General features: G+C 40.9%; 1 protein-coding gene across 10 annotated transcripts in view; it reads left to right on the top strand.

Annotated features, from left to right (window-relative positions):
- The window catches only part of CREB5 (cAMP responsive element binding protein 5), a 430,944-nt gene that overhangs the window by 14,327 nt on the left and 393,360 nt on the right, over positions 1–23,257 (top strand). Inside the window, exon 1 of one of the 10 annotated variants that reach the window (XM_028489954.2) lies at positions 10,419–10,475. The exons of 8 other annotated variants lie outside the window; for them this stretch is intronic. The gene's annotated coding sequence lies outside the window, so the exon portion shown is untranslated. Of the gene's footprint in view, positions 1–10,418; positions 10,476–12,033; positions 12,084–23,257 lie in introns of those variants that run through there. One more of the 10 variants, XM_028489951.2, reaches the window with a different exon arrangement.

Genomic DNA, 23,257 nt, shown 5'->3' with positions numbered 1-23,257 from the left:
ATACACTGCTGGTGGGATTGTCAGATGGTACATTCACTTTGAAAAACAGTCTGGCAATTCCTTAAAAAATTAAACATAAACCTTATGATCTACCAATTCCATTCCTTGGTATACACCCAAGAGAAATGAAAACATATGTCTACACAAAAACTTGTACATAAATATTCAGAGCAGGGTTATTTATAATAGCCAAAACATGGAAATAACCCAAAGTCCATCAACTGATGAGTAGATAAACAAAATGTGGTATATCTATATGTTGGAAAATTTTTTGGTCATAAAAAGAAATGAAGTAATGCTATGTACTACAACATGCATGAGTCTTGAAAACATTGTGCTGAGAAACAGAAGCCAGACACAAAGGACTCCATATTGTATAACTCATTTATATGAAAGGTCCAGAATAGCCAAATCTACGGAGACAGAAGGTAGATTAGTGGTTACCCAGGGCTGAGGGTGGGGCTGGGGACTCGGGGGTGACTACACAGGGAAGTGTGTTTTCTTCTTTTTCTTTTTTATACATTTATTTATTTTGTTTATTTATTTTTGGCTGCGTTGGGTCTTCGTTGCTGCGGGCGGGCTTTCTCTAGTTGCAGTGAACGGGGGCTACTCTTCGTTGAGGTTCGTGGGCTTCTCATTGCGGTGACTTCTCTTGTTGTGGAACACGGGCTCTAGGCGCGTGGGCTTCAGTAGTTGTGGTGCGTGGGCTCAGTAATTGTGGCTCGCGGGCTCAGTAGTTATGGCTCACAGGCTCTAGAGTGCAGGCTCAGTAGTTGTGGTGCGTGGGCTTAGTTGCTCTGCGGCATGTGGGATCTTCCCGAACCAGGGCTCGAACCCGTGTCCCCTGCATTGGCAGGTGGATTCTTAACCACTGTGCCGCCAGGGAAGCCCTGTTTTCTTCTTGAGATGATGAAGATATTCTAAAATTGATTGTGGTGATGGTTGCACAAACCTGTGAATATTCTAAGGCCATTGAATTGTAAACTTTAAGTGGGTGAATTGTATGATATGTGAATAATATATCTCTATAGCTGTTAAAAAGAGATAACACATCATGGAGAAAAATACAGGATGCTAAAGTCAGTTAGACCAAATGCCAACTAGGGTATTTTGATCCAACAATTTCTCTACATATTTGGGATATATAAAGATGAGCTGTGGAGAAAGGTAGGTAAGAGCATTACAGACCTTGGTAATAGGAACAGTCAACTACTAAAAATCTTACAGCGTATGCCATGTGTCTCCAGCCCATGCCCCTCTCCCAGGCCATGAATCCTGACTTCTAGCTTCACCTTGGCCATTTTTTCCTAGATGGGCTGCTGCTGTTCCTTAATTTTCAGATTGTTCAAACATGATCTAATCCTCATACCATTTCTCCTTCTGACATACCCATTTCAGTGGGGGCCAAAATCATCCCCTGAGCTCCCAGCTTGAACCTTCATGACAGTTGCTGACTTTGCCTGTTCCCTTGACCATCATGAACATGTCACTGCCCATTCTTCTAGGTCCCACATGAACCGTGTCCTGTGATCTTTACCCTTCTGCCCTGTCTTTCTTCTCCACCAGTGCCTTCTCTGAACTGAGAATTAAGGGGAACAGAATGATTTATTGAGTCTTTACTGAACCTACTCTTTTGATCTACCATGTCATCCTTCCTAACAAACCTACCTAGGAGCTGGAGTTACCCTTTTTTATAGATAAGGAAAGCTAGGCCCAGAGGTTAACTGACAAACCAGATAATGTGACAAAACCAGTAAATGGAGGAGTTGGAGTTTGGAACCATTTTGTTTGGTCCCTGAGCTCAGACTCTTTCCATTCTGGCTACTAAATGAATTTTTCTACTTTATGGCTCTGAACTTCTCATTTCCCTGCTCAAGAGCCTTTACAAGCATTTGTTTTAAGACCTCTAGGCTAACGCCAGCCACCATCCTGGTGGGTATACACCATATTCAAGCCAGACCCATAATTAACTCTTATTTGTGTTGAGTGCCTCTCTGCCATGTGCAGACTCTCATCTTCCCTGGAACACCTGTTCTTGTCCCCTAATCCCTCACTTGTGGAAACACTCATCTCCAGATCTCTCAAACCAAAAACTGAATGCAAAATTAATTAATTCCTTAGTGCTTTGTTAATATTTTTCTTGGGACTAAAAAAAGTCTTATATTGTGGTTATTTTGGGGTTTGTCATAAATTCCTTCTCCTGGATCGTCAGCTCCATCACAGCAGGAATTGCCTTCTGCTCAGTTTTGATTTCCCTCACAGAACCTAACATATAGTCCCTTACACAGAGTCGCTGGTTAATTAACCCTGAGTGAATTGATTATCGGGATACTCAAACATTGTTCTTTGTCATGAATTTCCTGTTACCAGCATGACATGTTTGATGTCTGGCGAGTGTTCCTGGGAGGACCAGCCTAGGGAGATTCTTTAAGTGTATTGATGGACGTTCCCATAGCTTAAAAACTATTGTAATAGCATTTTAGAACTCCAAAAATGGGGCGAGATGAGTAAATCACATTGGTTTTCACAACCCTAGGGAATCACTGATTTTTTCATTTGTCCAGAGATGAACGTAATTTTTAAATAGTTTCAATCAGAACATAGACACATTTTAAAATTCTGCTTCCTTCACTTAAAATTTTACCACAGACATTTTTTTCATGTTGCTACATAGTTTTCAAAACTATGATTATGCATCATATTCCATTGAGTTGCTATACCATAATTTCCTAACCATCCCCTATTGTTTGACATTTAAGTTTGCTGTGGATTTTTTTTTTATGATTATAAAAAACACATGACCAATCTTTTGGCAAGAGAAATATGTACTCTGAAGACCTTAATCTTCTTCCTCTTATGCTGGTTGAAAAATCTTCCTTTAGAGTTGAGCCTAGGCAAGATTATGACTGAGGCAAGCTTTGTCTTGGGCACCCTCACATTCTTTTTATTCCTTTTATTTCTGCCCCCCTTCCTCTCAGCACGTTCTGTTCCACCACAGTGACTGTCACAGAACCTCAGGGCTATCTTCCTTCCCCAGACCCTGACCTGCCTACCGTAAACCCTACCCTTCTTCTCCCTCCTTCTGATCAATCTTCTCTCTCCTTCTCTTGTTTCTCCAGAACCTCGATCTTAGTAAGATATTAGACATAATCAGTTTCTTAGGAGTTTGTAATTTTATGTGATCTGGAGATGGCCATGTGGTAGCCCAAAAAAGTACATCATTAAATGTGTACCTTTGCCTTCTTTTGCTAGAACTCTTCCAGGTTCTATGGGTATGGCAGTGCATCAACAGACAACATCTCTATACAAATAGAGAGGCATCATACAGCAGTTAAGTGCCAAAAAGAAAGATGAAGCCAGGTAAATGGATACAGTGTGCTCTTTCATCTTTCCAGATGGAGTAGTCAGGGGATGCCTTTCTGAGAAGGTGACTTATAAGTAGAGAGCTTTTGAGGTGAGGGAGCAATTCCTCCGGAGATCTGGAGAAAGAGCTTTCGGGCAAAGGGAGCTGCTCATACTAAGGCCCTGGTGTGAAAGCAGGGATGGAGACAGTAAGGAGGTGGGTGGCCAGATCATGTAGGGGCTTGCAGACCATGCTATGAACATTGGATATTAATCTCAGCAATAAAGGAAGCCATTGGAGAGTTTTGAGAAGAGAATTCATCACTTCTAAAGACCTCCATTGTTATGGTTGAAGAACAGACTGTATAGGGGGTATGGGGGCAATGGGGAGACCTGTTAGGAGGAAGAGACCATGGCGGCTTGGACTAGATGATTTTGAGAAGGAGTTTGGCTAATTTTGAAGGTAAAGACTGAAATGATTTGCTGACAGATTGGGTGTGGGGATAAGCAAGAAGTCAGGGAGGGTGCTAAGGTTTTTGACCTGAGACACTGGGAGGATAGAGTTGCCATCAACTGAGATGGAATGTGGAAGGTTTGGTGGGAAAGACAAAGAACTTGATTTGGGGCCTGTTATGTGTGAGGAGGTTTCCAGTAGACAGTGGGATGCTGCCACTCAGGGAAGGGTTTTGGGCTACAGAGGCAAGATCACAGTCTTTGGCATCATCTAGGCCAGCCTCATCTCACAACACACAGCCCCAATCACAGTGGAATTTCAGGTGCTTGAAAGCACCAAGCCTTTGTCAGCTGCAGGGTCTTTGCCTATGCTGTGCCCTCTGCCTAGACCATTACAGCCTGGATAACTGCTACTTTCCCCTGGTTCCCTACTCTAAATTCAGTCCCCCTATTAAATTCTCAAGCTACCCTGAACTTTTCCTTCCTTCATTTACTGTTTTCAAATGTATATTCCTTTAAGTGATTTTTAATTTTTAAAACTTTAAAATCCATATGTCCCAGTAGAATCTAAATTCTGAAATGTCAGGGGTCATGCATGATTGGTTGGTTCATCACCATTTTTCCAACATCTAGTGCTGGCACATTGCAGATAACTTCTTCAATATTTGCTAAATGAGCGTATGACTGTTATTAATTTATTACCTTATATGTGATATGTTGCAGTTCCTCCGTTTTGTAATCATATAGTATAGTTCCAAGGGTAATCGTACCTAATGATTTTCTTATCTTCTTAAAACGTAGACTAATTTATTATTTCATGGCTCCATGTGTTTCCTGTGAACAAACACTTTTTTATTAGGTAACAGTGAGTAGAGGCTGGACTGTGGTTGAAGACTGAATGGATCACTTGACTGTGAAACTTTGAAAAGAAAAGGAATTTAAGGCTTATATAAACCTCCCTATCAAAATCCCCCCACCTCCTGTTTCCTTGTCAGCAGTTTTGCTGCACTTCTGTGGAATCCTCTATCTGGCATCGCCTGAGATTATTTTATCGTGACCTTTGACAAGACCTATTACTTCCTACTCACCATGTTTATCGGGGGACAGAGGCCAGGCATGGCTGGGGAGGGGTGGGAGTGTTGTGGGCGGGGGTGACGGGGGTCTGGGTCGGCTGATGACCTCCTTTGGTGGCTCTTGGAAAGGTCCGTTGTCTCCAGCCTCATCCTGGAAGATTATAGGAAATGATATGTGAGGGAAGAGGTCTGATTTACCGAGAAAGGGTTGTTTGCTTTGAGTCTCTGTTTTTGGTGGTGTCGAACTGTATGAAAAACAGGATTAAATTAGAGATTTCTCTCTTTACTGTCTTTAAAGCTAGAGTGAGCTTTCAGAGGAGGCTGTGTTGTTTGGGAAACACAGATACTGGTTCCATGAATCGATACTGGCGTGTGACACAGGTATATGTAGAACCTGATTGGTAGATTGATTGATTGATATATGTCAGTTGGAGAACTTCATGAAAAAAGTCACCGTCTTTTTTTTTGCGTTACGCGGGCCTCTCACTACTGGCCTCCCGTTGCGGAGCACAGGCTCCGGACGCGCAGGTGCAGCCGCCATGGCTCACGGGCCCAGCCGCTCTGCGGCATGTGGGATCTTCCCGGACCGGGGCACGAACTCATGTCCCCTGCTCATGTCCCCTGCATCGGCAGGCGGATTCTCAACCACTGCGCCACCAGGGAAGCCCAAAGTCACCGTCTTTATAGAGAACATTGTTGTGGGAGACACCACTCAACAAATATATGTTGAGTGCTCGACATTGGGGAAAAGTGGTGAACAAGGTAGAGAAGGTCCTTGCCTTCGTGGAAGTCATGAAATCTACTGAGTCTCAGTCTCCTTATCTGTAGATAGAGATCATAATCATACCTACTTCCTAAACTTTTCAAGAGTAGTAAATGCCCCTGAATGTGAAAACACCAGCTGGATTTTAAAATGCTATATACGTTATGAGTGGCTATTATGATTGATGTACCAAATATAGTTATTATTCCCTTTGAGAATAAATCCTGATTAATTATTTCTAGTTCTGAATATCCTGTATCTCCATACAACCTGATTTTATCCTTATAATTTGGGGAGCTAAACTTCCTTTCATTACAATCCTAATGGTAAGAAAAGAAAATGCCAAGTATATAGTTTGGGTTGTAAACAGTTGTATTAGTTAGCTATTGCTGTGTATCAAATTACCCCCCCACACACATATATTTATTAAGTCAGAGTTTCTGTGGGTCAGGAATCTGGCTGTGGCTTAGCTGGGTCCTCTGGCTCAGGGTCTCACAAGGCTGTAATCAAGATGTTGGCCAGGTCTGCAGTCATCCTGAGCCTCAACTAAGGGAGGATCTCCTTCTAAACTCACATGGCTGTTGCAGGCCTCAAGTTCCACGTGCAAGCTTTTTTGTATGGCTGTTGGCAGGGTAAGAGTAAGCAAGGTTCTAAGAGGGAGAAAGCGAGAGATGGAAATCACAGTCCTTTTGGTAATTTAACTTCAGATACAATATCCCATTAAATTTGCCATATTCTTTTTTTAAATGTTTATTTATTTATTTATTTTTGGCTGTGCCATGCAGCTTGTGGGATCTTAGTTCCCTGAGCAGGGATTGAACCCAGGCCCCTGGCAGTGAAAGCACTGAGTCCTAACCATTAGACCTCCAGGGAATTCCCACATTTGCCATATTCTATTTGTTAGAAACAAGTCAGTAGGCCCAGCTGGTATTCAGGGGAGGAGATTACACACATGTATACCATAAGATTGGGATAATTAGGAGACATCTCAAAGACTGTCCGATATAGCAGTACTTGTAAATAATACTATGAGTTGATGATGTAGTTATGGCATTAATAATGTTACACTTTTTGAAATGAAAGAAATAAGGGAAATAAGCACCATCACTTCCTTAAGACACAATAATTAGGACAGACAAGGGAGGTTGATGTTGGAAACTTCTAGATTTTGAATTGTGACCAATAAAGAATCCTGGTTCATTCTTTTGTTTCTGCCTTTGGCTCATGCTTGGACATTTATAGCCTCTGTATTTTTCAGGAAAGCATCTGAAAGGTGCCTTCTAAATATTGGAGGTAAACAAAGGTCAGTCTTTTCTAAGCAAGAATACCAAATTAAAAATTTGTTAATTTAAATTTGCCATTTCACAGGATTGTGAAGTCACGTGTTCACTTGGTTACTTTAAAAAAATTAATTTTATTGAAGTACGGTTGATTTACAATGTTTTGTTAATTTCTGCTATACAGCAAAGTGATTCAGTTACACATATATACATTCTTTTTCATATTCTTTTCCATTATGGTTTATCACAGGATATCGAATATTGCTCCCTGTGCTATACAGTAGGACCTTGCTGTTTATCCATGCTATAAAAATAGTTTGTATCTGCTAATCCCAGACTCCCAATCCTTCCCTCCCCAACTCTCCCTCCCACTTGGCAACCACAAGTCTGTTCTCTATGTCTGTGAGTCTGTTTCTGTTTTGTAGTTAAGTTCATTTGTGTCATACTTTAGAGTCCACATATAAGTGATATCATATAATATTTGTCTTTCTCAGTCTGACTTACTTCACTTAGTATGATAGTCTCTAGGTCCATCCATGTACCTGCAAATGGCACTATTTCATTCTTTTTTTTATGGCTGAATAGTAGTCCATTGTATATATATATACCACATCTTCTTTATCCATTCATCTGTTGATGGACCTTTAGGTTGTTTCCATTGTTCACTTGATTACTTTTTCCTGTTTTTTGGGGTTTTTGTTTGGCGGTACGCGGGCCTCTCGCTGCTGTGGCCTCTCCCGTTGCGGGGCACAGGCTCCGGCCGCGCAGGCTCAGCGGCCACGGCTCACGGGCCCAGCCGCTCCGCGGCATGTGGGATCCTCCCGGACGGGGGCACAAACCCGTGTCCCCTGCATCGGCAGGCGGATTCTCAACCACTGCGCCACCAGGGAAGCCCTCACTTGATTACTTTTAACCCCGACCTGAAAACAAGCTGGTCTAATCATTTGGAGGTTATAGGAAAGAATATTCTCTTAAGATACAGAGGAGACCTAGTGCTATGGGAATGAGTTTGCCAGGGTTGAGAAAAAGTAAAAAAGACCAGTATGTCCAGATTGCAGTGGGCAAGGGATTAAATGCTACAAGATGACGCTGGAGGTGAGGTATATTAAACGAGGTTAGGAGTTTAGATTTCAATCTAAATGCAGTGGAGAGCCATTGCAGGTTTTGGGGTGACTGCAAGCAGCAATAATTTTTTCTGTGTATGTGATTCTAATTACATTTGTTATTGCATTGAGCTGTTTTTCAAAGAAAGATTCTGAAATCTATTAACTAAAGCCATGCTTGGGCAAAGATAAAACAGGCACCGAAACTTTATAATAGGATGTTTGAATTAGGCAATTCATTTAACACAGAGGTGAAGTGTTGTGTATTTCGACCAGCCAATGGCAAAAGCAATGTGGTAGATGCATTTGGAATGAGGTCCTCATATCATAGGGATTCCTAGTATTACATTAGTTTCACGTGACAGGACTTACAAGAAATTCATTCAGAAAAACATCCAGTGTAGGAGTCTTTTTGGCATGTTCTGTGCATATTTTCTCAAACAAGCCGCAATCATTTTTTGGTTGTGTCATTTATGGCTGGTGCCTGTATGTAGTCCTGGAGCTCTTTTCTAAGCCGGCAGGCACTGAGGCAGCTTGGCAGTGTCATCTGGGCTTGTAAAATTAGAGCACACCATTTAAAATAGTGGTCTTGGTAAATTCTCTTTCCTCCAAATTCCCTCTGAAGCTGACCTTGTGAGAAAAATACCCCAAAGAGGAACAATAGGGCATCTCTTTTTCCTGCAAGGGTAACTAGGAAAGGAAAGTTCCAAAGTTTTAACAGTGGAAATCGGCCAATCCTAATGCTAAAATCTACTTGCTGGTGTGTTCCTTTCTGAGTCAAGATGAATTTTAGCTGGCTTGAACAAAATTGGTGAAAAAATGCCAGCTAAATCTGAAGTTCAAGGATTCTCTTACTTGGCTTTTTTTTTTTTTTTTTTTTTTTTTAAATTTTAGAGATAAATGTACTGTTTTTTGATTTAAGAAAAAAACTCATAGAAAATACAGAAACATGTAAAGAAGAAAATTCTAACCAAAGATAATCACTGTTGTGATTTTGATGTATATCCTTCATATAATCTATGTCTATCCATCCACATCGTGTAACTATAATTCATAGAGTATTTGCAGTTTTATGTTTGGATTTGTTTTCTGTTTAACATTATTTTGTGATCATTTCTACAAGTTCATGATGTATTTTTTGAAAATATGATTTTAATGCCTGTATAATCTTCTATTTGTCATAATTTACTTAAGCCATTCTGCTTATTATTAGATGCTTAGTCCATTTTGAATTTTTCTTTGGTAATGCATAATTTTTGATGACCCTTCTTTCACATAACTCTTCATCTACATCTCTCATTTTTCCAAAGGAATTAATCCAACGAATGGATTTTGATACATTTTATTGAATTGCTTTTAAACAGCCTGTACCAATTGCCTCATCGTCATCAAGGCTATGCCGAGTGCCTATCAAGCTTGACCTCTAACCAGGATTTAGGTAGTCACTAAAAGAGAGATATTTGCCAATTTGTTAGGTCAAAATTGTTTTAATTTGCTTTTATTTGATTAAAAGGGACTTTGAACGTTATATCCATTTATTTACTGGCAGTTTGTCAATTGTCTGTTCATGTCTATCTATGCCATTTGGCCGTTTTATAAAGTTCTTTTTTTTTTTTTTGATGTGGACCATTTTTAACGTCTTTATTGAATTTGTTACAATATTGCTTCTGTTTTATGTTTTGGTTTTTGGGCTGCGAGGCATGTGGGATCTTAGCTTCCTGACCAGGGATCGAACCCTCACCCCCTGCATTGGAAGGCGAAGTCCAAATGACTGGACCGCCGGGAAAGTCCCCATTTTTCTTTTAGAGTATTAATGTTTCGCTTATTGAAATTTACATTTTTTAATATGGCAAGGGTATGCACTCTTTATCTTAAAAATGTAGAGGCATAAATATAGCCATAGACTTCTATCATATAAAAAGGTTTAAATTTATTTTTTGTGGTTCTTAGTTCCTGATATAGTGGTTTATATCTGAGCCTGTAAATGTATAAACACAGTTTACTTTTAGAATAATGTCACTTCTTGTTATTGGTTCAGTTACATGAATCTTCCTTATATTTTTCTGCCTGTCTCCCTTTTCCTTCTCCTGTAATAAAATTTTTTTCAAGATCCAGATTTCTACTTATCTCACTTGATTCAACTACACTTTTAGGTGGCAGCTTGCCAAGGAAACCAAATCTGAAAAGAATCACATGGGAGAACTGAAGGGGGTCAGTAGCTCTAGAGAGAGGAATAGTCAACGAAAGAAAAAAGATAGCTACTTGTTTATGTCATGTAAAGAATGAACTTCCTGATGCCAGCTCAGAGAGAGCAGGCTTAGTTAGGAGCCCGTGGGGCTCAGGAATTTCAGGTATCCGACAGCCCGCTCGCTGCTTTTTCTGCCTGTGGCCAGAGGCAACTGGTTCATCCTGGCTCCATCTCCGCTCCTCGTTTTATAATGGAGATAATAATACCTCAAAGGTATGCTCTAATTAATTCTTCTTAGAGCCTCTGAAAATATAATTACTAATTATTACAACTATTAGATCATTAATTCTTCATTCCTTTTATGGAATTTCAATCAAATGCCCCAAATTCAACACCCAGATTCAGTTGTTTGTGGAGACTTTGTTGCCTAGTATTAATAGTTTCTTGGCTTCCTTATGTTTATTTTACCCCATGCTAAGTGAATTCTTTAAAATGTAGAAATTTGAAAGTCTCTTGAAAATATTTAGAAATTTTAAAGTTCCAAGAGAGGGAATGCCAGAAAAATTATAAAGTTAAAAAAATTTTAAATTATAAAGTTTTATATCTCCACAGATCATTGTAACTCACTAATAAAAATAGCTAAATATTTGAGACTGTTGGTTTTTAAACCACGTTAACTTCTTTTTCCTTCAGGGTGAACCGTAAAACCTGGTCATTGGTAAATAATTATACCTAAGACTATTATAGTTTACCTAGATATTCAATAGGAGAGTCATGTGGGCATAAATAATTTAACAAATGGGACATGTTCTAACCAGTGGCCCTGACTTTTACTGTGCGGTTTTAAGTTCGAAAATGTGTGTTGACTGATTAAGAATCTTTTTGTTAATTCCATAAATTCAGAAAATTAATATGGCTCTGAGTTGAAAAGAGTGAAAAGGGTTTATGCATAGCATTGGTGATTTTTCTTCAATGGCATTGTTTGATTTAGTGTGTGAGCATCTTATTTTTCTAATTAGGTCATGTGTACCCTAAGAGTAGAGACCATGTGTTGTAATTCCTCTAAAAGCAGAGGGATTGAATGAATGCTGGAATTATCACTTGGGCCACCTGGCTTTTTTCACCCTGACTCAACCTATAACCAGCTGTGAGTTTTTGGACACTTAGGTAACTGCATGCCGCCTCAGTTTCCCAGACTCTAAATGGGAAAATGATACCTTCTCTAATTTACAAGACTGTTGTGAAGTTCAAGTGAAAGGAACTCGATGGTTAAGAGCTTTGTGTGGGCTAGTAAAAATTCAGTGTCATTTTGTAAGGTTGTTTTTTTTTCCAGATGTATGATTGCCAGTGGAGATGTGTGTTTTGACCTCTTCCCCTCCATTTTTGCCTGGGAGATTTTGCATGCTGATAAGAGCTAAGAGTTGATTTAGCATAGTTATTATCAGATGTTTCCGGCTCTCGTGGCCTCCAGCTTCTCCTGGTCTGGCCTTCATATGAACAAGGGCCATACAACCAGCCTCTTAAATTTAAGTGTCAGTGGCATCGTCTTCATCAGCAGAAACATCTCAAACATTTATTTTCTTTGCGGAAGGCAAGTTTTAGTGGGGGAGTCAGTTTATTTCTGAACCGATCTCATTTACCTGAATGAGGAGCGCATATTTATTTTCAGGGTAAGTGGCGAGGGTATGTAATTCTCGTGTGACCGATGAACTAGACACTCGGCTGTAAATTACATTTGGCTGGAAGAAGATGCTCTGGTATGAAACCACATTTCTGCCTTGCTTACTTTCTCTTCTTGGGTTGGGGCTGAGAGCTGGAAGATTGGTGAGTCTTTGATTTACCTAGAAAATGAAAACTATTCTTTAGAGAAAGCAGAAAGGGGTGAGTAATCCCATCTATACTTATTTATATAAAAAAGAGGATTTGCGGTTGTGACCTGGGTCCAGCCTTTCTCTTGCCAGGAGACTAAAAGTGTCACAGAACATGTCTGAGTGGCTTGTGGCATTACAGTTTATTTTCAAAGGCCTTTTGATAACACAATTAAGCCTTTCCCTTTGTTTTATTTTAAAGTTGCCCTTACTGGCTACATTAGTGTGTTGCAAAGTGGGAATTTTTTTGTTGTTTCTGTGAGCCTTCAGTCTCATAAAAATTAAATGTGTGCATTCCTGTAACCTGATATGCCCTCTCCAGTGAAAATCAATGCTTCGTGCCCTTGCTTCTCAAGCTGCAGAGGTCTTATTTTGTAGCCTGTGTCCGTTGCGTGTGCATTTGCGCATATGGCCTTTCATCACCCGTGTTTTCTGATGTTTCTGAAGCATATCTGAGACCTCAGCCCCACTACAAACAATCTGTCGGCTTGTGTTTAGCTTCCCTGTGTGTTTGCTAGAGAACAGCAGAGGGTGGTTTTTTGTTTTGTTTTTGTTCTTTCTGTGGCCTGGGGAGTGGGCACAGAACAGCACCAGTTTATTACTCATCTATGTATTATTCCCTTGGTTGCGGGTAGCAAGAACATCTGAAGAAGATGGATTTCTGGAGGGGTAGCAAAATTGAAAACCATTCAGTTCCCCTTCAGACTTGAATTATATTATCTTAAATATGCCAAGTACAAAGAGTCTGAGACTCCTGATAGCCAATTATTTGCCTGTGCTTAGATGCAATTATCGTTTTTCCCTACCCAGTGGAGTTTCCATTGCAGGTTTCTTCTAGGAAATAATCAAATGTTGAATTTTAGGATTAGGTTCCAAAGTAGAAGAAAGACTCTGGGATTCTCTCAGATTCTCCTTGAACTAATCATTGCCTCTGATAAATGGGGCCAGCCTAGCCTTTTGCAGCATTTGACTGTGAGATTTAAGGATATGTTACCAAGCTGATGGAATCTGGGAGAACAGGCTGCATTTATTCTGCTATATGAAAGTCCCCGAGTGTAATTTCATATTATGCTGGTGAGGTAACTCAAAGGTTATGTTAGAGCAAATGATGAACTGTCCCTAATTGTCCTTCCCCCACTTTTAGAAGGACAGCAAGCATCAGAAGGTCTTTGGTTTGGTGCAATTCGGTCATGATTTTGTCTGATGTCACTGATTCAGTGACAGCATCCCTCAGAGGTCTCAGCTCTTACTCGCAAGGTGCCACGTTCATGATCAGTTGAAAGGATTCTTAGGGGCATGGCTAAAGACTTCTTACTACTGTTTGTGATTAATCAATTAATTTGATTAATGCCTACTATATGCTAGGCACTGTGTTAAATACTTTACTTACATTGTTTTATTTAGTAGGTATTATTGTCTCTATTCTGATGAGGAAACTGAAGTTCAGAGAGACTGAAAATTTTACCCAAGATCATGTAGCTAATAAGTGGCAAAGCCAGCATTCACTCTCTGTCGTGGGTGCTTCCTTTCCTCATACTGTATACCGTGTTGGGAGCACAAGGAAAGGTCTGTAAAGCTTGCCAAGAGAGACCACCATTCCATCTTCTTCAGATAAAGCTATCTGTATGACGAAAATACCACTGAAGTCTAGAATCCATAGGTCTTCCTTCCACCACCTTCCACCAATACAAAATGCTTTCTAGTTCTGTCACCAAATACTTCACTGAGTCCCTACAGAATCCTAATTTTAAGTGGTCATTGATTTCAAGAAGTACAATAAAAGCACAGCTTACTGCATGTAACAACGTGAAACTTAAGGTGCAGTTGGTACTATAATCTAACTAAATGGACTTGCAAGTGCTGTTATTATTAGTCCTAATATTAATAGTTGTGTTTAAAGATACAATCCTGTTAACTATAAGCAGTGTAATATCATCCCACTTCTTAAATGTAGTCACTCGATGATTAACATGTGCAGTATTCTTTGTATGATTGTTTTTGGAATTATAGTCCTAAATCTGTTCTGGAACAGAAAAGAGAATATAGACATTTGTGAGATTAGAATCTGGTAACCTTCAGGCTCCGAGTGCATTTACAAACACTGGCATTCATCCCTGTGTGATATTTCCCAGTTATCCAAAAAGGCTTTTATTCAGGAGCCATTTGTGGTTGGGGTGCATATGGTGATGCATCATTTATACAGTGCAGAGTGTGCAAGAGACAAAGCACAAGAACCCTGCCTAAAGCCCTTACTATCTAGAGACACATTTACTGTTATATAATAGAATTTCATCCAAGAGTAGATATTGCTTAACTCATTCATTTCCTGAGAGCTGAAGTTCAGGGTTTCCTTTAACGTTTCGGTAGCCCCCAACATGTTGATTTGTATTTTCACCTCCAAAAGACAGTCACACTAAAGAGTATGTTTTGCACTCTAAAAGTGGGCAGGAGGTGGGATGGGAAGGGGAGGGTGTGGATTCAACCAGCAGGTTATTGTTTAAGGGGGTGTTGGGAGAGGGCAGCTGAGGGTAGACTAGAGATCACTGATTCCCAGCTTTACACCATAAAGGCCCTCTTTGTTTTTTCTTACTTGTGTATTTGAAAGATTTTTTTCTACTCGGTAAGTATTAATTAATTCGTTTTCTTTAAAACTGAAGGCGTTCATAATTGTAAATCAGAAACTGTGATAATCGTGAGCTGACTGATGTTACCACACTGAATCAAAAAATTTCCAGCCAGAAGTAAAGCTGACATTTTACTTGGTTTGTGAGAGCTTTTTTTGTGAATCATTAAATGTTTAAATACATGTTAAGCTTTTGGAAATACTGAAAAGTGAATTGAACTCTGTTATTACTTTCACAGACTGCTTAGGAATCCAGAGACCCCCAAGTGGGGAGCAATTGGATTTAGCAATTGCCATAAATTCCCTTCTACTTCTAACACTCTGTGATTTGTGAACACCATTAAAACTAATAAAACTGATGTGTTGCCAATGTACTCCCAACAGCAAGTTTTGAAATCCAGGTCTGACATTTTGTGGGGTGAGGGAAGAAGCAAATTTAGATACCCCCAAAATTTGGAGAGCAGGGTAAGTATGTGGGAGTAGCTGTGCTTTGGGTGTGTCCCATAGTTTTCCTTGGTAAGCAACCAAAGAGAGCAGTGTCTCCTTTGTCACCCTTGACCACAGGCAGTTCTAGTTGTGATAAAAACAAACAAACAAAACCAGACCCTTTATATGATGCTTTGTCTCCACATCACATGTGGACCATACGCACACAACCCTTTAGCCCAGGACCCACATTGCAGGCAGAATGATCTGGAACACCAAAGCCAACTCTCTCAAACCCCTGTTGGGTCTCAACTGCCCATGGGAATAAAATCTAACCTCACTGGCTTTGTGTATAAAGTCATTGACAATATGACTCTAATCTATACCTGATTCATCTCCACACATACATTATGAACCTGCTACACTGAATTTTTCATCATACTTGCAACTACCTGACCTTTCATTAACCATTGCCTTTACACATGCTATTCTGCTAACTGTAATATTTTTTCTGCTCAATCTTCATTGAATAAGTTCCTATAATAATCTGGCTAAGATAACAGCACTTATTATGTACCAGGCACTCATTTAAGCTTTACAGTGAGGTGGTTGCCATTATCAGTATCATTTTGCAGAGGAGGAACCTGGCCCAGAGAGGTTGAGTAAACTTCCCAAAGTCACATAGCCAATAAGTGGTGGAGCCAGGATTTGAACCTGTACAGCCCATCATTTCTGGACCTATACTCTCAACCCCCATGCCATACTGCCCCTCCTCTAAGATGCATGTACAAAGTTGAAGGTGTTCCTAAATCCCTCAAATGGAGTAACATCTTTCATTCTTAGGATTCACAAAGTGCTTTCTAAAGCAGTCTAGTAATAGAATTTAGCAAGTTGCATTATTATTTTGGTCTTTCTGTGCCTTTGTGATTTGTGAATAATTTGAGTATCATTCAGTTTTGTGGGCCCAGGGCCTGGCAACTTGCCTGCCACCAGGTAAACACTTAGTAGATTTATTTCTTCAATGAGAGAACGAATGAGTGAATGAACAAACACGGAAGCACTCGTCTGTACTCAGATGGGTCAGATCCTCTTTCCTTCTATGACATATTTCTGGGATATCAGTTGAAAAACACTTCCTTCCAGTAGACTTTACCTGTCTCAGGGGTGTAGAACATTCCATCAGGAAAACTTAGAGCTTTCAGCTGTCATCTTCACGTGACAGTAAATCATTTCCAAATCCTGCAAATATGCCCATGAATTCTGCTGAGTAGCCATGTAGCACTAGAGTCTGACAACATTGATTTATTTAAGTATAGGTTTGGTGCTCTGTGAGAGCTCACCATCTGCTTAAGTTGTGTTTACTTTAAGTACCAGTCAGCGTTTTCCCGACGAGTTATAGAAAAATGGTAGTTCGACTTAATTTTTAAGTGAAGTCTGTTTAAGAATAATTTGTTAATTACTAGTTGGTTGATCTCATTTCCTTAAATTAAGGGCTTCAGTTAATATCACATGCTTATTGCCAGCTTGCTAGAAGCCACTGCAGTGGTGCCCATAGTTGCATGATATACTGTAGTCCTATTCCTCTGTGCCAGCCTCTGCCCTGGCTTTTAAGTTCATCTTTAGCTAATTTTACAAGCCTGGAGAGTAACCTGATGGTTTACTAGCTTTAGGATTGCAGGTTGGAAGCTTAATTTAATAGCCACTTATAAAACCGTTTAGGTGGAAATTGGTATAATAAGGCCTTCAGTACGATGGGTGCACAGAGCCATTTCATCAAGGCTGATAATTCAAAATACAGGAGAATTGGAATTCACACCATTTGGGCTGAAGGTGTTTCATCAACTGCACACAAGACAGGATCCAAACCTTGCTGTGGGGTGGTTTGGAGTCCAGTGATTTTTTGGCAAGAAAGGAAATATTTGGCAGCCTGTTATTGGGGAGGTCTAAGGAGGCTGGCCTGGGCCATTAAAAAGAACACAGTGAGGTTGGGTGAATCTGGATGTGTAATGGTTTTGTAAATGTTTTGGTTTCAGTAAAATCCCAAACATATTTTATCAATGCATTTTCCCTCGTAATTTTCAGACCTTTGTGTATTTCAAGGGAAATTTCGTCCATATGTTTTTGATTCATTTATACTTAACTCATCAAAATGTTGTATTCTACGAGTTTATTTGATGTGCAAGAAGACTTTAGAGCTTGATTTAAATACTTTCTAGTGTTCTTTCCCTTTCCTTTTTAAAAATAGAAAGCCATCTACTCTTGGCAAAACCTAAATGCACACACACCAAAAGTTTGCATTTGGTTGAAAGCTCTAAGCCCATAAAGCTGTTAAGATGGGCCAAATGCATTCTTCAACTCCTGGTAAAGTGTGAGCTCTGTTCCTCAAAAGTATAGAGAGATCTTTACCTTTTGATAATCTCTGGTGGCTGTGCACATTGAAAGAAACTCTAAAAAATTAAAATGCCTGCCATCTGCTAGATCTTTGATCTTGGGAAAGGCACTTTACCTCCCTTCGCTTCAGTTTTCCCATCTGTAAAGTCGGGCCATCTTTGTCTTGTCTACCTCCCAGAATTACTGAGAGGATTAAAAGAGCTCACATGAAAATACTCTGGAAAACACAAATAGCGCCACAAATAGAATCACATCTCTTTTCTTGATGTTATTATTCTTTGAATAAAAGATACTCAGCCTTTAGTCAATGTTGATCATGTGCCACGTGCTATGTTAGACATCTTACAAATTACTATCGTATTTAATCCTCATATTATTTGGTAAAGAGTAGATACTTTCAATTTCTACATTTTGGAATGTAAAACTCCTCTACGTTATTTACCCAAGGTCTTGTAGTTTGTGGGAGAGCTAGAATGTAAATCTAGCCCTTTATGAGTTTTAACCATTAAGTTGTATAGTATATGGTTGAAGCCATATTAATCACTGTCATGTTGACTCAATATCAAAGTTTATCTTGAGTTATAACTAAGTCTCTCCCTATGGTTAAGATCACTTACATTTTCTATTACATTCTCTTCTTGAATAGAGTGAATGCATATATAATATTATGCTGTTTGATTATGTACATATTAAAAGATAATTCATTACATCGATAGCAGAGAAGTTAATTTTAATTGAATACCTACTTTGGACCAGACACTACAGAGCTCATTATCTGCTCATTGCCTTTAATCCTCACAACAACTCTATGAGGTAGAGACTGTTATTGTCAAGCTCTGTGAAGATCTGGGATTTTACCCTACTTGCAAGCTAGCAAACTAGCCTGCCAGTTTCATGGATGCTGGAAAAAGTTATGAAACTCCTGGGTCAGAAATAAAGTTATTATTGACAGCCAGCAAGCAGCATCACTTTCATCTTTGCATCAGTTTCTCTTGGCCCCCAGGTCCTACCGGGGTGATATACACTGGCCTATGTGGGTTTATGTTATGGCTGAGGAGCTAACCTAACCCCAAGCTTAGAGATCCATCTCTTTTAATACTGTGGTAAGAAACCTTGCCTGACCTTTGCTCCAGAAACAGACATTATCTTTATTATACTGGGCGGTAAGCAAACCTGCCCTGTGCTCCAGATGGACACACTACATCCATCTTACTGTTCGCTACACAAACATGTTGGAAAAGTACCAGCCATCAGTGTCTCTGCTTCTAAGACATACATAATGGCAAGAGACTTATGGAGAGTTGTCTCCCAACAATTATCTCCATTTTACAGACAAGGAATCTGGGCTTAGAGAGGTTTAGTCATTCATTCATACCAGAAGTATTTATTGAGCACCTGTATGTGTTAAGATCACACTGCCAAACAGTAGAGGAGGGGGCAGCCAACATAGGCTCTAAGCCATTAACTTGTTCCCTGACCCACTTACCCCTCATCTCCTCAGTCATTATCCACCGTGCCTCCCTACCTAATGACCAATGATATAAAACAGTAATTAACTTAAGATGATAATGACCCTTGGGGACACATGCTTCTCCTGGCATCAGGTTCTCCCTCTGCAGCTTGACCCAGCCCTAGATACCCAGATGCAGCAGGGATGCCTGAGACGGGGGCATGGTATTGGCAGCGCCTGAGAGAAGTCAGAGGTCATATTTAGCAGCACATGGAAGACAGCGGTGCTAGGTGATGAGAAAGTTAAATGTGAATAATTTTGTTATGGAAAATTTAGTTTTGGAACTTGGAATAATTTGGTCTCTGTACAAAATTCAGAAGGTTCTTTTTCCCCTGTTGCTCCCTTCCCCGGTTAATCAGCATTATTTTATATTTGTATAATGACGCCATGAAATGAAGTCAACGTTTGGGTAGTGCCATGCTAGCTTGTGGGATTCCTCTTGTCATGTGCCTGAATCAGTCTATGGGGATATATTAAGTGATTATGAAGTTGGAATCTGGGGAGAAGAAAAAAGTCCTGGCAATGATCTGACCAGAAGCATCCTTCGCAAACAAAGATGTCTCCTCCACCCCATGGGAAGGTGTCCCAGGCTGTAATTTCTCTCCTCTGTCAGCACAGGCTCCCCTGAGAGAGCTAGTTTGCCAGTTTTCCTAGGAAAAGAATAACGGTGGACACGGATTAATGAAGAGGGCCGGTATCTAGCTTTGCACTATGGTGAAGAAACAAAGCGAAACTGAACTGGTCAAACTTTGCCCCTTTCAACCAAGAGACTTCAGGGGAGACATTCTTCCCCTGGCATCTCTCCATCAGAGGGGAAACTGTACCTTAAGAAAAAATGAGAGAAAGAAGCCTGCCTTGATGCTTATTTAGGCCCGCCACTGTGTTCATGGATTAGCATAACACAGTGAGAAATCCTCTCCTGCTGGCCTACTTCTCAGCACCTGAAGCTATTGGCCCTGTTTCCTGAGCTTGTTTCACTCCCTTTGATGCCAGAGAAAATCTAATTAGTGAAGAATTTGAAGGAAGGAATTTTGGAGAGAACTCTGCCACCCCAAAATCTCAGCAGAATGGGGCCATGACTCTTCCTTGTGAGGCCCTCACCGTCAAGGGTTGCTTCCTAATCTTAAAAGTTAAGAAAGAAAGTTTATACACAAACTCTCTGTGATGGAGCCAGGCCTCCTTCAGAGCAGATGATTCTAGAGCCACTTATCTTGCAAATGGATTCTCTCTTCCGACAGCCTCTGTGTGTCTGTAGATTAGGCTTGCAGAAAGAGGAAATTACTTTGTGCACCTAAGCAGCAAAGTCAAGTGGAAGAAGAAAATAAGAATCTTTGGAACCAAGTTTTACTTAAGAATGAAAGTGGGCCTCAGGAACCAATATTCTCTGAATATACTTGATGGGGTGAGGAGAAAATGTTTGCAGCTTTGCTCGGAATATCCGAGGTCTGTTCATGGCAGTTGCAAAGCAACCTCAACAAACAAAACCAGACAAAAACCCAACAATGTGTGATGTGTTACTTTCCTAATCACTTGGTTCTGCTCCTTCCCCACCCCTCCCCCCAGGAAGCCCTTAGAGCAGCCAGAGTGCCTTTCCTTGAGGGAACCATGCAAGATGCCCCTGAACACATGTGGCTCCAAAGGAACCTTCAGTGCAGACCCTCTACCCCTCCCCCTTTGTTCCTTTTGATGGTTCCACCCCCAGTTTCCTTGTTGTTGTTTTTGGTTGATCTGTTTGTTTTGGGTCCCCTGCCCCACCCCCCAGCTCCAGGAAGCTGTACACACACTGGAGCATTTGGGGCTGACTTGGCAGGATAATGTGACTGCTGGCAGCTTCCAAAATATGACACCAGTGAAAATATGAACCAAATGTTCCTTGTATGCTAGGGTGTGAAGTCTTCATCACGCCTCTCTCTGAGAGCAGAGAGCACGAAAGAACTAGACGGTTTTGGGTCTTGGTCTTGGCTCTGTCTCTTAATTGCTGGGTGATATCTCTGAACACAATTCTTTAGTATAAAATAGCAGTCGTCTTACCCACTTCATAAAGGTGCCATTGGGTTCAAACAGAGTCATTTATTGAGGGCCTACTACGTGCCAGAGAGTGTGCTGAAGTAGCTCCTCTGCTGAAGCATGAGCTCCTCAAAGGCAAGGTCACTTCATACTCCCACTGGGCTGGACAAGTAGAGTCTGACGGGCTGGGCTTGAGTCTTGTCTCTGTCCCTTGTTAGCTCTGTGACTTTGGGCAAGTTACTAACCTCTCACCTGGAAAGTGGCAATCATGACAGCACCTGCATCAGAGAGCTCTTGTGAGAACTAAATAGGCTATCACACGTAGCCCAGGGCTTGGAAGGTGCTCCGTGAATGTCAACAATCGTTACTTATAAGCCCAGTGCCGGGCACGTAGGCACGTTATCTGTCTTTTGAAATATAGTAAATAGTAAGTGCTCAACAAATGCTAGTTCCTTTTTCCATAATCCTTCTTCAACAAGTCTTCCCTTTCATATCTGACAGGTTAGCGTGGTGTGTTTCACTGAGGCCAATCCCAAGAAAGGAAGATAAGGTTTTTCCAGAGGGAGTTTAATTCTGAAGGTTCTCTTCATACGTGTTTGTTCTTTCAGTCACTACAAACCTACAAAGGGAGAAATGTGGCCCAACCAACTCCATGTCTTAGGGTGTTTGTCCCTTCATGTAGTCATTTGCTTCAGTTGAGCACAAGCTCAGTGATCCTTAGCCATGTTGGTGGTGGTGGTGAGAAAGCAGTACCAGAGAATGTTCCCTCAGCATGTCACTGGGACGTGGACCCCACACATACACCTGCCGGGGGAAGGGAGTGGGGGTTGTGCGTGTCTGTGGCAGAGGTGGAGGTGGTCAGTGGCTTCACAGCTAGGAGAGCTAGATAGAGAAGTCGATGACTCAAGGGTCTTTTAGTTTCCCCAGCATTTCCAAAGGGTGGCTTCTGATTACATAACTGTCCCAGATTCCTTGCCAACTTCAGGTACACCTCAGGCCTTCTCCTCTTCCCATTGGCTTCTTCTTTTGACTTGGAGCAATGTTTATATAAAGATCAGAATCTACTAAAGAAAGAGACAAGAAGCAGGAAGAAACCACTTCAGTGACTGAACGTTTTTGGGCGGGTAGGGGATGTGTATGTGTGGTTTCATTTATATTGCTTCCAATTTTTTTTTAAGATCTTAATTTACTGTTGGACACGTCAGAGTTCATTTGGCTCTGACAAGATCCCTGACCCCAAGGACCTTCATTCTCTAAACTACACTTCCCTCTGGACTCAGGAACCCTCAGTGTTAGTGATATGGAGCTGGTGGGTTTAGCTGTGGGATTTTGCCACCATCTTCGTGTGCCCTCTGGGGGACTTTTCAGATATTGAAGTGGGCCTTTAACCTGCTAAATACTTTGGATGGCTTGACTGGTCACTGGCTGTGGCTTCCAGAACATGCAAGCCCTGAATCCTTTAGGGCCTGAGGGGTTGACAGAACTGGAGTGGGGTTTGAGGGGGGCAGGATTGGTAAACTAGTAGGGCTTATCACTGCATTTACACTCAAATCTTGAAAACAAAAACCAAACAAAACCCAACTACCAGCATGTGAAGTGCTACTTTCATAATTATTTGGTTCTATTTTCAGTATTTGAATGCAAACCCAGTTACATGGGCCCTGTGAGCAGGCAGCATTCGGGATGATTCAGTCTAACCTTTCCATTTTACAGATGTGGGAAACGGAGGCCCGGGACGGTGCGGGGGCTCAAATAACTTGCTTGTGGTCACAGTGCTAGGAGCAGAGCCACGGCCGGGACTCAGGCCTTGTGATTCCTTCTCCAGGGTTCCTTCTGTTCTCCGCTCACACACCTATCCTTGACTGAGGTAGAAGCGAAACTCTGGCTTCTTAACCAATTCTTAAGCATTTGGCAAACACTCTTACCTTTTTAAAACTGGAGTTTTCCTGCTCTTCCTCTTGGCTAAGTTTCTGCTCCTTCCTGTCGCTTGTCATATGTGCAAACGGAAGCAAAGTAAGTCACACGCAAAAAAACTCAAGTTGAAAAACCATCCTTTCCCCTGGCCACTCACCAGAGGTGATTTTTTTCTACCTGGTTCTGTTTTCGTTTTTTTCTGGAAGTGACTGCCAAACTCTAAATAATACACTTACATCTATGTTTCTTTCTTTACCTTTTTTTTTTTTTTGCGTTACGCGGGCCTCTCACTGTTGTGGCCTCTCCCGTTGCAGAG

Source organism: Physeter macrocephalus, chromosome 5, assembly GCF_002837175.3.
Source record: "Physeter macrocephalus isolate SW-GA chromosome 5, ASM283717v5, whole genome shotgun sequence".
NCBI lineage: Eukaryota > Metazoa > Chordata > Mammalia > Artiodactyla > Physeteridae > Physeter > Physeter macrocephalus.
The sequence above is the reverse complement of the archived record's forward strand: the minus strand, read 5'-3'. Positions and strand labels throughout refer to the sequence as shown.